Below are 15,144 nucleotides of genomic sequence, written 5' to 3'. Positions count from 1 at the left end.
TACACATTAATGTACATTGTGTTTAGCATTGCATTGGAACTCAATGCTACAGTATCTATGTATAGTCTGTATGACAATAAATGTAACATCCACAGTTGGTTTACTATTAAAGTTAACTGTATGACCTCCAAGCACAATCACGTACGTAGCCGGTAAAAAAACCTTGGCCATACGTGACAACGATGGCTTAAAATTATAGTATGCACATGGATATCAACAATCTCATTTGGAAATCAAAGACCAGAAGAGGACTTCTATTGAATGTTGTTCTTATTCAAACGCATTTACATCACACAGGCTGTCGAATCACGTACTCCAGTTGATGACTGGCTAAAACCAAGCCATTGCTAACGAAAAGGTCCTGGTAGTCATTATAAACGCCTCTTCAATCCATCTAATGGGCCATCTCTTTCCTCACTTCACCAAAAACACAAGAGCACATGAATATTTACTACCAAGCAAAGCCATTCCATTAATAGGTTCGCAAACACTTAAATAGCATATCTGTGGCTACTTCTGCGGAGGGGTCATAAATGAACATGCCTGCTTTATTAGCATATTAATTTATGCAGAGATTGAGTGCAGCCTATAGGCTGTGAGCAGCTTCTCTCCTCCCCTATTGGTCAAGAAAACAGGCAGGCATAGTGTATTGAAAAATACAGTAGTATAATGTTACACCTGTGATACAATGACAAAACTATGTGTAAATCTATTGAAGCAAATAGTTCACCCAGAACTTTTATGTCCCAGGGTTTGATTTTTGTTAAAACTAACAGATTTTAAAAAGAATAATTCAGCCAAAATTTTAATTTCTGATCATTTTTAAGAATGTTCACACTGCTTTTTTCCATACAGAAAAAGTATAGTGACCAGGGGCTGTCATGCTCCAAAAAAATAAAAAATTAATAAAAAAATAAAAAAAGCACCATATAAAAATCATTAAAATAGGGCATGATTTTCAATGAATAACAATTTAATTTCCACTCTGTTCCTTTCATAAAGCTATGATATTGCTTTAGAAGACTATCGGAATATATTGCAAAAGTCATATGGACCACTTTCGTGATGTTGTTTGACATTTTTGGGGCTTGATATTGGGTGGTCACTGTATGCTTTCATTGTATAAAAAAGAGCAGCGTGAACATGCTTCAGAATTTATCTGTTCCACGGAAGAAAGAAAACTATGGTTTGGAATGATATACATTAGAGGCGAATACATTACTACAGTTAAAATTTTTGGGTGAACTACTCCTTTAAACTTTGATTTAAACCTTAAAATCGTTTCAAGCAGTAAGGGAATATCAGAAAGTGAGATAGGGATAGAGAGAAAAAGAGAGAGAAAAAGAAGAGACTCGGCAGAGGACAGGCTGTGATATCTATATTGAGTACATTTGTGTTTGTTTTTAGGGCGTGTGCACATGATTTTCCAAGTCACAGTCTATGCTCTGAAATACAGGAAAATTGTATGACTCATTTTGAAACAAATGCTGTTTACAAAGGCCTGACAAAAAGGTGACTGAACCAAGGTCTCTCTATCTCTCTCTCTCTCTCTCCTCCTCCACCTCGATTCGCTCTCTCATTACCATCTAATTCATTTCCAAACTACTTCTAAAAACCTGAAAGTCATTTTCAGCAATCGGTTACGAGTGGAGTTCGCCCATTGTTTTCCAGATCCACGTTAATGTAAACAACGGTGGTTTCCGACATGCAAACAGACGTGAACCTCTAATTTATCTCGGCTTTTGCATGGGTCACACGAGCATCTGGAGGCCGAGTGATTCGGTACACAGTCTGCTGAATGTCAGGCTGTCTGTGTCTGAAAGCTTCTTTTTTTTTTTTCGGACCTGCCCTTATGTTTTGCTGAGCTAAGAACAAAGTACACAAAGTACACACACAGCTTCCACTGCCTTAATACCAAGGCAGAGGTATTTCGTTCCTATCCCAAAACAAACAAGGCAGTGCATTTCTTTACACTATTTAAATGTTAACAGGCAAGAGCCCAAGCTGAATAGAGCATTCTTTCACTCTAGATACCAGAAACGGCCTGACCAGACTCTCAAAACACAATCTAATGAAATCATCCAAAAGACAAATAAAAAGCTGCTCTTGTTTTCTTTTGCAGAGCCACTTTTTTTTTCTTTCTTTTTGTAATCGGATTAAACTTTTTATTCTAGACCAGGACCATGTTAGTGTGGAACTACTGTTGAGTCATTTCTCACTCTTTTGCTTTCTCTGACTTGGTGAGGTCTAATGATATAGCAGAAGGGTTTAACCCATGGCCTGATATTACAAAGGAATATTCCGGGTTCAATACAAGTTAAGCTCAATCGACAGCATTAGTGGCATAATGCTGATTACCACAAAAAGATAACCTGTCACATAAAAATCAAGGTTACAGTGAGGCACTTAAAAAGGAAGTGAATGGGGACAATTCATGGAGGGATTAAATAGAGAAATATGAAGCTTATAATTTTATAAAAGCACTTACATTAATTCTTCTGTTAAAACTTGTGTAATATTTGAGCTGTAAAGTTGTTTAAATCATTGTTTTAACGGTTGCTTTAGGATTTACGGTGTTATGTTGACATGGCAATGAAAATGTAAAATTGGATATAACTTTAGGCAGAAGGTAAGCAAGCAATGTTATCACACTAAAATCATGTTAACACGCATGTTGTTTTACATCTTGTGGCTATACTTTTGAAACAAAGTATTTTAATGTTAACAGATTAGCCCCATTCACCGGCATTGTAAGTGCCTCACTGTAACCCAGATGTTTGGGGGACAAGTTGGAAATACATTTTTGGAGTAATCAACATTATGCCACAAATGCTGTTGTTTGAGCTTAATTTGTATTGAACCCAGAATATTCCTTTAAATGAGAACTAGCCTCACTTTTCTGAGACATTTTCCAATTACAAAAACCAATTCCTGATTTCACACAGGTGCCGCAGCAGAGTAGATTGTCATTAACTTTGTTTCTTTTCTATAAGTTCCAACTGCTATTTAATTATAACAATAAAGTGAAACACCACTTTTGTTAATCGGCCAAGTGAGTACAGTTTTCAGCCAATAACAATACACTCAAAACGGCCGAATAACCAGCCTGGCTGATATATGGGTGTATCACTAATTTTTAAGGTTATTTTATATATTATAAATGTTCTTTATACATAGTTAACCACTCTTCAACATCCACTTTGATCCAAAGTTTCCCCTCTCTCTCTCACTTTTTATCTGTCTCTGCCAATCTTTTTCTCTTCTATTCTCTTCTTTCCTTCAACCAAAGATCCTGTGTGCTATTAATATCAATAACCCACAAATTCCATTTTCCTCTGCACAGACAGAGTGAGAGTGAGCGCAGTGAATGAGGAAAGATCTTTCAATACAGATTCACTTCTCATTTTGAGGGAAAGATCTTATTGGACGAAAGACTGGAGACGCAGACGCAGAGTGGTTTGGTAAGTAAGAGAGAGAGAAAGTGAAAACAAGTCAAAAAATTAAGTATTTACTCAGTGAGTATATAAAAAAAAAAAGTCTGCGAACACTTACCCATGAACATAGTGCTCCACAACACAAATCCAAACAATTCCAGCATTTCACACTATAACACAAGCCCTCTCTTGACCCAGTGTCTCTTTATCCAATTGTAAGTGAGGTGCTAGCAGTATTCGAACAGCCGTCTGGCCCAGTTCACTCTCTCTCACTCACTCACACACACAAGCACTCTCGCCTCGGGGGCTGGAGGTATGTGGTCTAAACACAACAAAAGCCAGAGTCGAAGATTGAATATGCAGGAAGCCCTCCATTTGCGTAAACACAAACACTCAGCAAATGAAGGGCTGGCATTGATCGCATCACTGCCTGCTGGGAAAATCATACCTGTCCCGTCCCAGCCCTGCATCGACTACTTTAATCAAATAATAGCTGGAATGGACAGGAGACACCAGTACCGGCATGCACTCTACCAATAGTTTGGTTTGATGATTCGCGAATAAGTGTGAAATAGTTTTTTTTTATTTTTTTTATTGTGCTTCTTGTACATGTCTTACTCATCTAAAAAAAAAAAAAAAAAAGGTAATACATAGCTAAACAAATTTCCCTTCTGGATATTTTTAGAGAGGAGAAAAGTTATTAAAAAAATCATTTTCCGTGTTTCCATCTTTTTATATCTATTTTTATTTTTTTATCTGATCATTCTTGTTCTTCTGCAAGCTTCTATTCATAATAATTTATTTAGGCTTAACTACATCTGATAGTTCCAGTTCTTATAAATTTTACATTTATGCATTTGGCAGATACGTTTATCCAAAGCCACTTACACTTAGTGCATTCAAGGTATAAATGTTGTTTTTCTTATACAGATCAATATTTAAGAGCTTTTTACTATAAATTCTCCTCCCTGCCCAGTAAGTGGCGATATGTACAAAGAATGTGAATTACCAAAAACAAAAGAAGAATGTGAAAGTGAAAGTGGATATTTATAGTAAAAAGGACTTAAATATTGATCTGTTTCTCACCCACCCCTATCATACCGCTTCTGAAAATATAGATTTAACCAGAGTTACATATTGGTCTGTTCTCACCCAAAACAAACTGGATCGCTTCAGAAGACATTGATTAAACCACTGGAGTCATATGGATTAGTTTTATGCTGCCTTTATATACTTTTTCGAGCTTCAAAGTTCTGGCCACCATTCACTTGCATTGTATGGACCTACAGAGCTGAAATATTTATAAAAAAAATAAAAAATAAATAAAAAATAAAAAAAGTGTTTGCGTTCAGCAGAATAAAGAAAGTAATATACATCTGGGATGGCATAAGGGTGAGTAAATTAGAGAATTTTCTTTTTTTCAATTTTCAGCTATCCCTTTAACTGCATCTGATATTTCCCATTCTCCTACAAACCGTTCTTCGTTTTCTTTCTAGGAATTTGTGATATTTATTTTTTAATTTTATTTTGTCTTAACAATGAATTTATGAATTTATTTATTCTCAAATACATCTAATTGTTCAACTTCTCCTATAAAATTCAGATGTTCATGTTTTCTTAGTAAGAATTTACTCATTTATTTACTGTAGCAGAACAACAACTGATAGTTACAGTTCTCTAACAAGTTTTGTGTTTATTTGCAATAAGTGTGCATTTATTTAGGGTCAACTACAACTGGTAGTTCCAGTTCTTATACAAGTTTCAGTTCCTCATTTTATTCATAAGAATTTACTAAATTTACTCAACTACATCTGATAATTCCCATTGTCCTAGAAACAGTTTTTAGTTTTCTTCACAAGAATTTAACTACATCTCATTGTTCCACTTCTACTATACAATTCAGTTCTTCGACTTTATTCGTAATAATTTAAAATGTATTTAAGCTCAACTACAACCAGTAGTTCCATTTCTCCTACAAGCTTAAATTTTTCATATTATTCATAGGAATTTACGAATTTATTCCGTAATGTTGAAACTGTTGACGAATAAAACATATGTTGAAGGGGTGTAATAATTCACTCGTTTTCTCGATGCATCGATTACTAATCTTGCCGATTCATATGCATCGATCTAGAAATATGATTTTTGAATCGATAATTGTAGTGTTTGTCAATAATCGGTTTAAAATGCTAAAAAGCGAATAAATCACGATTCAGCAAAACAGTGTACAATATTTTTAAATGTAAAAATATTAAATAAGATACATGTGCAGCGTGGTTTTCTAACGCACCTCGGAGCGCAAACCTTCACAGCTTTCCCTTCCATCGCCCTTCACGGGATCGTGCCCACTCTTCGTTCCATTCGTAACCCTTATTGCAACTTTTTCTGAGCAGCTTTCGAGCACCTTGTGTCTGATCTTGTCTCAGGATGGCCACTGAGAATCACATGAGCAAATGTCAGCTAGCAGTGCTCGTCTCCAGTCAAATGCACTCAAACCATTGATACAGCCACAAGTCATTGCGTGGAAAATACTGAATTAAAATACTTTAATTGCGGGAAAACTAAGTCGTTACTCTCTATCAGATAAAAAAGTGCTATTTAACTGCTATCATTGTTTAGTTAGGGACTTGGCGTGCATGAAATATTCATGTTGAAGTCATCTAGTTGATATTGCTTTTCTCTTTTCTTTATTTGCACGAGGCCACAAGGAAAATGAATGTAGTCAGATGATGTTACTTTAATGTTGTAATATTTGGATTTGTTTACTGATTCAGGGTTCCCACAGTCATGGAAAACCTGGAAATATTAGGGAATTTAAAATTGTGTAATATGAAATATGGAATATTTTCCTAGTTATGCTCAGCTCTAAAATATTTTATCAGCACATTGCACTTTTTGTTGTTTTCCAAGTAGCCTGTCTATACAGTACATAGATTTTGAGGGTTTAAAGGCTGAAATGTAAAGCTTATAATTTTTTAAAAGCACTTACATTAATTATCCGGTTAAAACTTGTTAATTATTTGAGCTGTGAAGTTATTTAAATAATATTTTTTTACAGTCATTTTAGGGTTTGTTGACATTACATTGTCATGGCAGTGACAACTTTTTCACACAGAAAAGGTTTGTAAGTGATTTTATCACACCGAAATCATGTTAACACGCATATTGATTATGTCTTGTGGCTATACTTTTGAAACGGTGAGTATTTTAACGTTTACGGATTGGCCCCATTATCTTCCATTGAAAGATTTTTGCTTTTTTTAAAGAAAAGGAGGGGCAAGTCAAAATTCATTTTTGAGGTAATCAATGTTAGCCTGGAATATTCCTTGAAGTATTTTGTCTTTCTTTTTCTTGCCTTAGGGTACGTTTACACGACAACGTTGTACTAAAAACGGAAAAGTTTTTCCTTTGCGTTTTTAAAAGGTTTCGCGTACAGACAACAACGTTGTCAAAATGATCCCGTTCACATGGATCTGCAAAAATGACTAAAAACACTGTATTATGCATGCCAGGCCAGTAGCTGGCGATGTCACTTTGTAAAGAAACACTATACGCCTGCGCACAAAAGCATTCTTCCACAGAGTGGTGAATACAAACAATGAAGATGGCGATCGCTGGTCGTAGTAGTGATGCAGTAAATCTACACTTTGCTGGAGAAGCGTCAATAAACTCAAAATGTGGAGCAGCACAAACACAGTCCTGTAGTCCGCCACTGTAGTTTGAACATCTTGCGCGTTGTTTTGAAGTGCTCAAGTGCATGCCGTCATCGTTTTCACAAATTCGCGTTTTTGTTTGTTTACACGGAGACGATAAGGGCATCGTTTTCAAAAACTTGCACTTTGAAACCCGTTTTCAAAAGTTTGCGTTTTCAGGCCCCAAAATGCTGTTGTAGTGTAAACGAACAGCCAAAACGCATAAAAGTTTTTCTGTTTTTAGTTGAAAACGTTGTCGTGTAAACGGCCCCTTAGACACATTAGGGGAAGTATTTAAAGAATTAAAAAAAAAAAAACAAATACAGAATTAAATCATTAATAGAATTATTAGAATCAAATAATTCTGAATTTGCAAAAAATCACTTTGAATCAAATACACAACCTATGAACCTATGAATCAAATCGATTCACTTTCAATCCAAAGATTCACAACCCTACGGTTAAAAAATGTGGTGCTTAAAATTTTGTTACCCTTTCTCTTTCTCTTGAAGTGGCTGTTGAGAGATCATCACATGATTGATACTTTGGTAAGTTGAGGGATCAGGACTAGGTCCTGCAAAGAATCCTGAGATGTCCATTCATAAAAATAAAAAATAAAAAACATTTGTGACTTCACTCGCTTTAAAAAAAAAAAAAAAAAAAAAAAAGAGCTGAGAGAGAGGAAAGAATAAACTCAAGGGGGGAGAGAGATATGGACAGAGAAAGAAAGAGAGGGAGGGAAGGAAGGGAACTGACGAATGGGGTGAGTGAGAGAGGGAAAGACGGTGTGCAGACAGGGTCTCTTGAAAATAAACAGCGTGTCTTGTTTCAAAGGTGAGGGGGACACACAGGCATTCCATTGTTCAAGCCAATTATCAGACGCAAATAATAACAGCAGATGGATCCAGCAAGGCCACAGAACGTGTAAGTGAGAAGTGGAGAGCTGCAGAACAGATGATGAAATGTGAGGAGGAGGGGTCAGACTGCCCCAGTCCTAAAGCCCCACACACCAGATGTGGACTTCCAAGGGGACAGTGCAGAAAACTCTCTATTGCTGGCCTTGACAGCTACGGCCACTTCCCTACCCTAAAAATATGTATTAGATAAAAATAAAAAAAAAATGATGGTGAAGATTTCAAGCTTAAAGTGTCTAGTGTAAAGCATTAGCATATTATATTTATAAAAATATATTTTTATTTATTCATATGTTGATTATATTTTACTTCATTTTTCAATTTTGGGAGAATTTTGCCATTTTGTTTTAAATAAATACATATAAATAAATAAATATGAAATTATGATTTGAAGCTGAAAATGTCTAGTGTTAAGCTTGAGCATTATATTACATTATGTTAATAAAAAAATATATTTTTACTTATTTTTTAGTTATAATATTTAATTAGTTCTAATTATTAAATACAAAAAATGAGATGATTTAAAGCTAAAAATGTCTAGTGTAAAGCTTGAGCATTATACTATATTACAATTAGATTTATAAAAATATATATTTATTTATTTATTAGTTAGTTTTATTAAATTTGTATTTAATTATAATTTTAAAAAGGGATTTTGCCATTTTGTTATGGATAATAAAAAGAAATAATTTGATATGAGATAATTTGAAGCTGAAGCTGTCTAGTGTAAAGCCTGAGCACTATATTATATTACATTTATAAAAAATATATATTTACATTTTTTTGTTAGTTTTTATTATATTTCGTCATGTAATTATTATTTTTGGTGAATTTCAACATTTTGTAATAGATAATAAATATAAATAAATAAAAGATGATTATTTGAAGCTGAAAATGTGTAGTATAAACATACACATTATATAGTTTATACGTGTACTGGCGGGCAAAAGTTTGGAATAATGTACAGATTTTGCTCTTATGGAAAGAAATTGGTACTTTTATTCACCAAAGTGGCATTCAACTGATCACAATGTAGAGTCAGGACGTTATTAACGTGAAAAATTACTATTAAAATGTAAAAAAAAAAAAAAAAAAAATGTTCAGAACTTCTTAAAGGGGCCCTATTATGCTTTTTGGGATTTTACTTTTCCTTTAGTGTGTAGCGGAGTTTTGTGTTGTAGCTACGGTGTACACTCAGTGCACACCCTCTGATAACCTGCTAGCTAATGTTATTGTGCTGAAATAGTTTTGCTGGGGGCCTGGGTAGCTCGAATCTAGGGCGTGCTGAGTGACTCCAGTCAGGCTTCCTAAGCAACCAATTGGCTAGGGTGGGTAGAGTCACGTTGGGTTAACCTCCTCGTGGTCGCTATAATGTGGTGGTTCTCGCTCTCGGTGGGGCCCGTGGTGAGTTGTGCGTGGATGCCGTGGAGAATATTGTGAAGCCTCCACACACGCTAGGTCTCCATGGTAACGCGCTCAACAAGCCACGTGATAAGATGCGTGGATTGACTGTATTAGACGCGGAGGCAACTGAGATCGTCCTCCGTCACCTGGATTGAGGCGAGTCACTACGCCACCACGAGGACTTAGAGCGCATTGGTAATTGGGCATGCCAAATTGAGGAGAAAAGGTGAGAAAATCGCTAAAACAGCTTTGCTAATCAGCTGCATGCCCACTTTTACCTACAATTGTGTAGAAATATGCATATTGCTTGTCATTCTTACCATCATGAATAGTGATCAAGTGTGGAGATGGATTTATTTTTACAAACAGTCATTTTACATCTGCAATCCACGGTAGTGCTCAGCTAACTTGCTACGTAATGTTATTGTTTTGGTAAGGGTTTACTATTCAGCTGTGGGCAGCTTTTACCTAAAACTGTGTAACAAAATGGTCGATCTCAAGAGTCTTATATAATTATATAATTACAAGCTGTAATGTTACGGCCGTTATCGGTAGTCCACGGCTAACTTGCTCACTAACCGGAAGTAAGCCTCTGTTCTCCGTTCATATCTTGGGCAAAAAAAGTTCGGCTACACCCATTCCAACAAAAGATGACTAACTTAGATGCACTACGTGTCTTTTACTTGAAGCTTTGTTAGGTTCACTATAATGAACAGTGTACTTGTAAGAAAGCTACAAAATTAAAACTTACCACGTCCAGCTCAAGTCGTGCTTGCGAAGGTGGTTTGTGTCGATAGGCTTGTTCTTCCAAACTTTCATTATTGGATTCGGACACAAACTGGTACGGCAAAAACCGATGTCATTGTTACCATAGTTACAATTGTGTTTACAGCTGTTAAGGAAGCCTGAAACTCAGTTACGGTAAGGGACGTTACATTTCCGACACACGCTCTACGCGGTTGACCAATCACAACAGACTAGGCCAGCTGACCAATCAGAGCAGACTGGGCTTTTCGGAAAGGGAGGCTTTATAGAGACAGGACCTAAATCAGAGCGTTTGAGCCAGAGGATGAAAATAGGTTTTGCAGAATTGTACAGTATGAGATAAATAATGTGTTTTTTGAACATTAAAGCATGTAAACCTATTCTAGTAGACCCCCAAAATAAAATCATGAACCTGTAAATTAGCATAATATGGGCTCTTTAAACTACTACAAAGAGTTGTCATCAAAAAATCCTCCGCGTGCAGCAATGACAGCTTTGCAGATCCTTGGCATTCTAGCTGTCAGTTTGTCCAGATACTCAGGTGACATTTCACCCCACACTTCCTGTAGCACTTGCCATAGATGTGGCTGTCTTGTTGGGCACTTCTCACGCACCTTACAGTCTAGCTGATCCCACAAAAGCTCAATGGGGTTAAGATCCATAACACTCTTTTTTTCTGTTTCAAAAGTGGCCTTTTCTTTGCAATTCTTCCCATAAGGCCTGCACCCCTGAGTCTTCTCTTTTCTGTTGTACATGAAACTGGTGTTCAGCAAGTAGAATTCAATGAAGCTGTCAACTGAGTATATGTGAGTCATCTATTTCTTGAACTAGAGACTCTGATGTACTTATCCTCTTGTTTAGTTGTACATCTGGCCTTCCACATCTCTTTCTGTCCTTGTTAGAGCCAGTTGTCCTTTGTCTTTGTTGACTGTTGTGTACAACTTTGTATGAAATCTTCAGTTTTTGTTTTTTTTGGCAATTTCATTCCTCAAAACAATGATTGACTGATGAGTTTCTAGAGAAAGCTGTTTCTTTTTTGCCATTTTTGACCTAATATTGACCTCAAGACATGCCAGTCTATTGCATACTGTGGCAACACAACAACAAACACAAAGGCATATTAAGCTTCATTTAATGAACCAAATATAGCTTTCAACTGAGTTTGATATAATGGCAAGTGATTGTCTAGTACCAAATTAGCAATTTAGCATGATTACTCAAGGATAAGGTGTTGGAGTGATGGCTGCTTGAAATGGGGCCTGTCTAGATTTGATCAAAAATGACTTTTTTTCAAATAGTGATGGTGCTGTTTTTTATATCAGTAATGTCTTGACTATACTTTGTGGTCAGCTGAATGCCACTTTGGTGAATTAAATTACCAATTTCCTTCCGAAACAGCAAAATCTGTACATTATTCCAAACTTTGTGTGTGCAAAGCTTTGCCAGTGTGTGTGTGTGTGTGTGTGTGTGTGTGTGTGTGTGTGTGTGTATTGTGTGAATGTGGGCTTTTTCCATTGTTGTATTGATAGAATAGTAGAGAAACTACAAAATATTATGAGGAAAGAGAGAAGGTGGGAACGGGATATGGACATGACAGAGACTGGACTCAAACCTGCATCTCCCAAATGAGCACCAAGTCTCAATGTGTCAGAGAATGTGTTAACCAATAGGCCACAACTCCAGTGTGAATGTATTTGTATCCTGATTGCACTGATTTACTCATTACCCAAACAGCTCTTAAAATTTCAGAGTTATTACCTTTTTTAATCAAATTTATGTTATTATATTGCATCAAAAAGTTGCTTTTCCTTTGAGCTAATAAGTAAAGGCTATGTATTATCTTGAGAGTATTTCTGTTCTGTTTTGAGGACCTCTGGGTGTATTTTCTTAGCAGCAGAGATGCAGGGAAGAGCATCTGAAGCGAGAGGAACCGGCAACTCAGTATGCTGAAGGATGTGTCATATCGCTGCTCAACTGACAGCCCAAGTGTGTGTGTATGGGGAGGGGGTGCTTTTTCAGCCTAAAACAAAACGCATCCTCAATGTGCCCCTGTCAAGGGTGGAAGATGTCTTCAGATAGTGGCACAAAAGATCAACCCTTCCTTTTCAGTCGAGAGAAAAGAAAGAAAGTTTTCGTTTCATTAACTCAAGACTAAAGCGTAATTATCTCCCTATGGGCCGCAATCACCAAAAAGAAGCATAATAGAACTGAAAGCAGTTTCCACTCCACTCATCTAAGCGCTTCTTTTCTTCTCAAATTTTTTTTCCACTTGTTTTTTCTTCTCCGCCCTCAGATGAGATTAACCAATCGAATAATGGCAACAGATTGCGGGGGCAAGAGGAAAATACAACTTTCAGAATAGTGTCTGTTTGAGAGCTTTAAAGACTCCCTGTGTTATCAGCTTCAATGTTCTCCTACTTGTCAGCGAAATGGTTTCCTTTCCTTTCGTCTGGCATCTCTGTTCCACTTTATCTCTTTCAGTCGCTGACTTTGGAAAGGGAGTAGAGGAGGAATGGGGTTAAGGAGGTTAGCCACTAAGCTGCCTGGATTTATTAGTAAATGTGAGCAATGTCACAAATTTGAGATGAAATCAGATTGAACACAAAGATTTGATAATTTCACATCTCTCTATTTGAACTATCATTACTGCTTAAAGGTGCTTGTAACTAAATAACTATCCGTTATTTTGCACCTCCCGAAACTTCACTAATGTTTTTCCTCACTTCCTGTGGCTAAAATTGGCATTTATAAATTTCCAGGAGATACACGCTCAACTCGACTGCACATCCAAGCACAGAAACTGATTCTGTGGAGCAGCGCACGCTTATTCATTATGTGCAACGTATGTCCCAGGCATAATAAACACAGGAGCGTATTTACACTACAGAGAATGGAGACTTCACCCGCAAGCGGTGAGCCAGGTGTGGGAGAGATACGGGCAAGCTGCCATACCTCTTCGCATTGCCTGAAAACACTCACTCACTCTCATCTGAACCAGTGTCAAAAACGAAACCGCACAAGAGAGACTCAGTGTGCGCGTGATAGAGATTGAACGGCAGCCAGAGAAAAAAGTTTTGAGATTTTAAACTTCAGCAAATTTAACTTCAGCATTCAATTTGTTTTGTTCGATCTGTATGTAATGTATAGTGTTTTGCAATGCATTGGCAATGTACACTTCATTTAATCTGGCCAATAAAGCTTGATATAAATTGAATCTGCCCATTTGATCCTATGATTAATGTCGTCGACTGGAAAACGACAGAAGATTTTGCCTAGCTTTTAATAACATCATGGCCAAAAAGTTTATGGCATGTTAACGTATACTTTATCAGAGATTTATACCTGTAAAAATGTGTCTAATTAACTCTATTCGCCAAAAAAAAAAAAATGAATATTGTAACAATGTCGAGACAAAGCATAAAATAAATATATTTATGATTATATTGTATTTTAATGTTCGTTTCAATTTACCATGTACCATGATTAATCACGATTAATCACAGAAAGCTGTGCAATTAATTAGTTTAAATGTTTTCATTGATTCACAGCCTAATATATATATATATATATATATATATTATACTGTATATATAATAGATGATGATATATAAATCAGCTTATTTACTCAATTAAAACATTAAAAAAAAATAGACAAAGTTGCCAGTTTATTTTGGAACGCAAGGGCCAAAATGGCTAAATACCGGCAATTAACGATGAAATGTGTAATTTCTGTCAAATTAACTCACCAAAAAAAATAAAAATAAAAAAAAAATAAATAAAATCAAAGGATGTCATTCACCAAAAGAAATTGCAAAAATTATGAAAACATATTCAGACAGTTTTCCAAACACTCTTTCTGTCTTCAATTGTTCAAAAAGAAGAAGAAAAAAGAAAGCAAAACAGCCACAAACTCAAGCAAATGTTACTATATGTTGGGATAACAGGGATGCACACAAAAAAAAAGCCAACATTTTTATTTATTCATGGCTTAGGAATGACTTACTTATTTATATCTCTATTTATTAAGATGGGATTACTATTAAGAAAGTAATTTAACATTGAAAAAAATGACACACTTTCACATTCAATTGGCCTGTCTGTTATATCAGTTTTGTAATACTTGTAATGCTATTTCTCAATAAAAAAAGTCCCTAAAAGACGAAGGCAGAAACAGAGACAGAGGGCCCTGGATTTAATTAGCTTATGAAAATAACTGCCATTAGCAAAAATCTCTGCAAATGAAATGGTTAGGAGCACAGTGACGGTTGGAAAGGATCTAACTTCTGGAATTGAGCGAGGACAAAGAAATGGTGTAAAAAGGGAAACTGGCAGGCCAAGTGACTGTTTTGTGCACTGACACAGAGGTCGAGTTAATTAGACTATTGTCATTTTAATCAGGACAACTCCTCGGTCAGCCTTTCCTCAAAGAACGAGTGTGTGCACTCTGATGTCACGCTCAGGGCCTCTGTGTTACAGTGTTGTGCGTGTTGGATTTGATCTACGGGCTCACTTCGCTAATGAGCGATGCCATAGAAACAAAGCCCCCGAAGCATCACCGGGTGAACTCCTCGCCATCTCTCTGCTCACTTGTCTGTTCATTTGAAAATAATTTAAATATCAAATATTTGAAATCATTTGCTTCTCCCTGGCTATCTGGTATTGAAAAACAAGTCTTTCAAGTAGCCTTTATTATGCTCTGAAAACCAGCATTAAAATTCAAAACTATCATTACAAGTGACTATATGTATTATGGCAGCTACTGTTTTGGTCGAAGTCATGGATTGTTTTCAGATAACTATGAATATTCAATTCTGACAATATATTGAGGCAACGAGAGCTGGTGCACCATAAATAAAATCCAGACCAGACATGCAAAGAAAAGGGAAATTGAATTGGCATTGTATAGTAACTCACAATTCCATTGACATTTGCAAT

The 15,144-nt window shown here is 36.2% G+C and overlaps 1 protein-coding gene across 8 annotated transcripts in view; it reads right to left on the bottom strand.

Moving 5' to 3' along the window:
- The window catches only part of LOC127445628 (forkhead box protein P1-B-like), a 263,267-nt gene that overhangs the window by 166,491 nt on the left and 81,632 nt on the right, over positions 1–15,144 (bottom strand). Inside the window, exon 1 of one of the 8 annotated variants that reach the window (XM_051705825.1) lies at positions 3,553–3,711. The exons of the other annotated variants lie outside the window; for them this stretch is intronic. The gene's annotated coding sequence lies outside the window, so the exon portion shown is untranslated. Of the gene's footprint in view, positions 1–3,552; positions 3,712–15,144 lie in introns of those variants that run through there. 8 annotated transcript variants of the gene reach the window in all.

This window comes from Myxocyprinus asiaticus, chromosome 9, assembly GCF_019703515.2.
Source record: "Myxocyprinus asiaticus isolate MX2 ecotype Aquarium Trade chromosome 9, UBuf_Myxa_2, whole genome shotgun sequence".
NCBI classification, from domain to species: domain Eukaryota; kingdom Metazoa; phylum Chordata; class Actinopteri; order Cypriniformes; family Catostomidae; genus Myxocyprinus; species Myxocyprinus asiaticus.
Note: the sequence above shows the minus strand (reverse complement) of the source record. Positions and strands in the feature narration are given on the sequence as shown.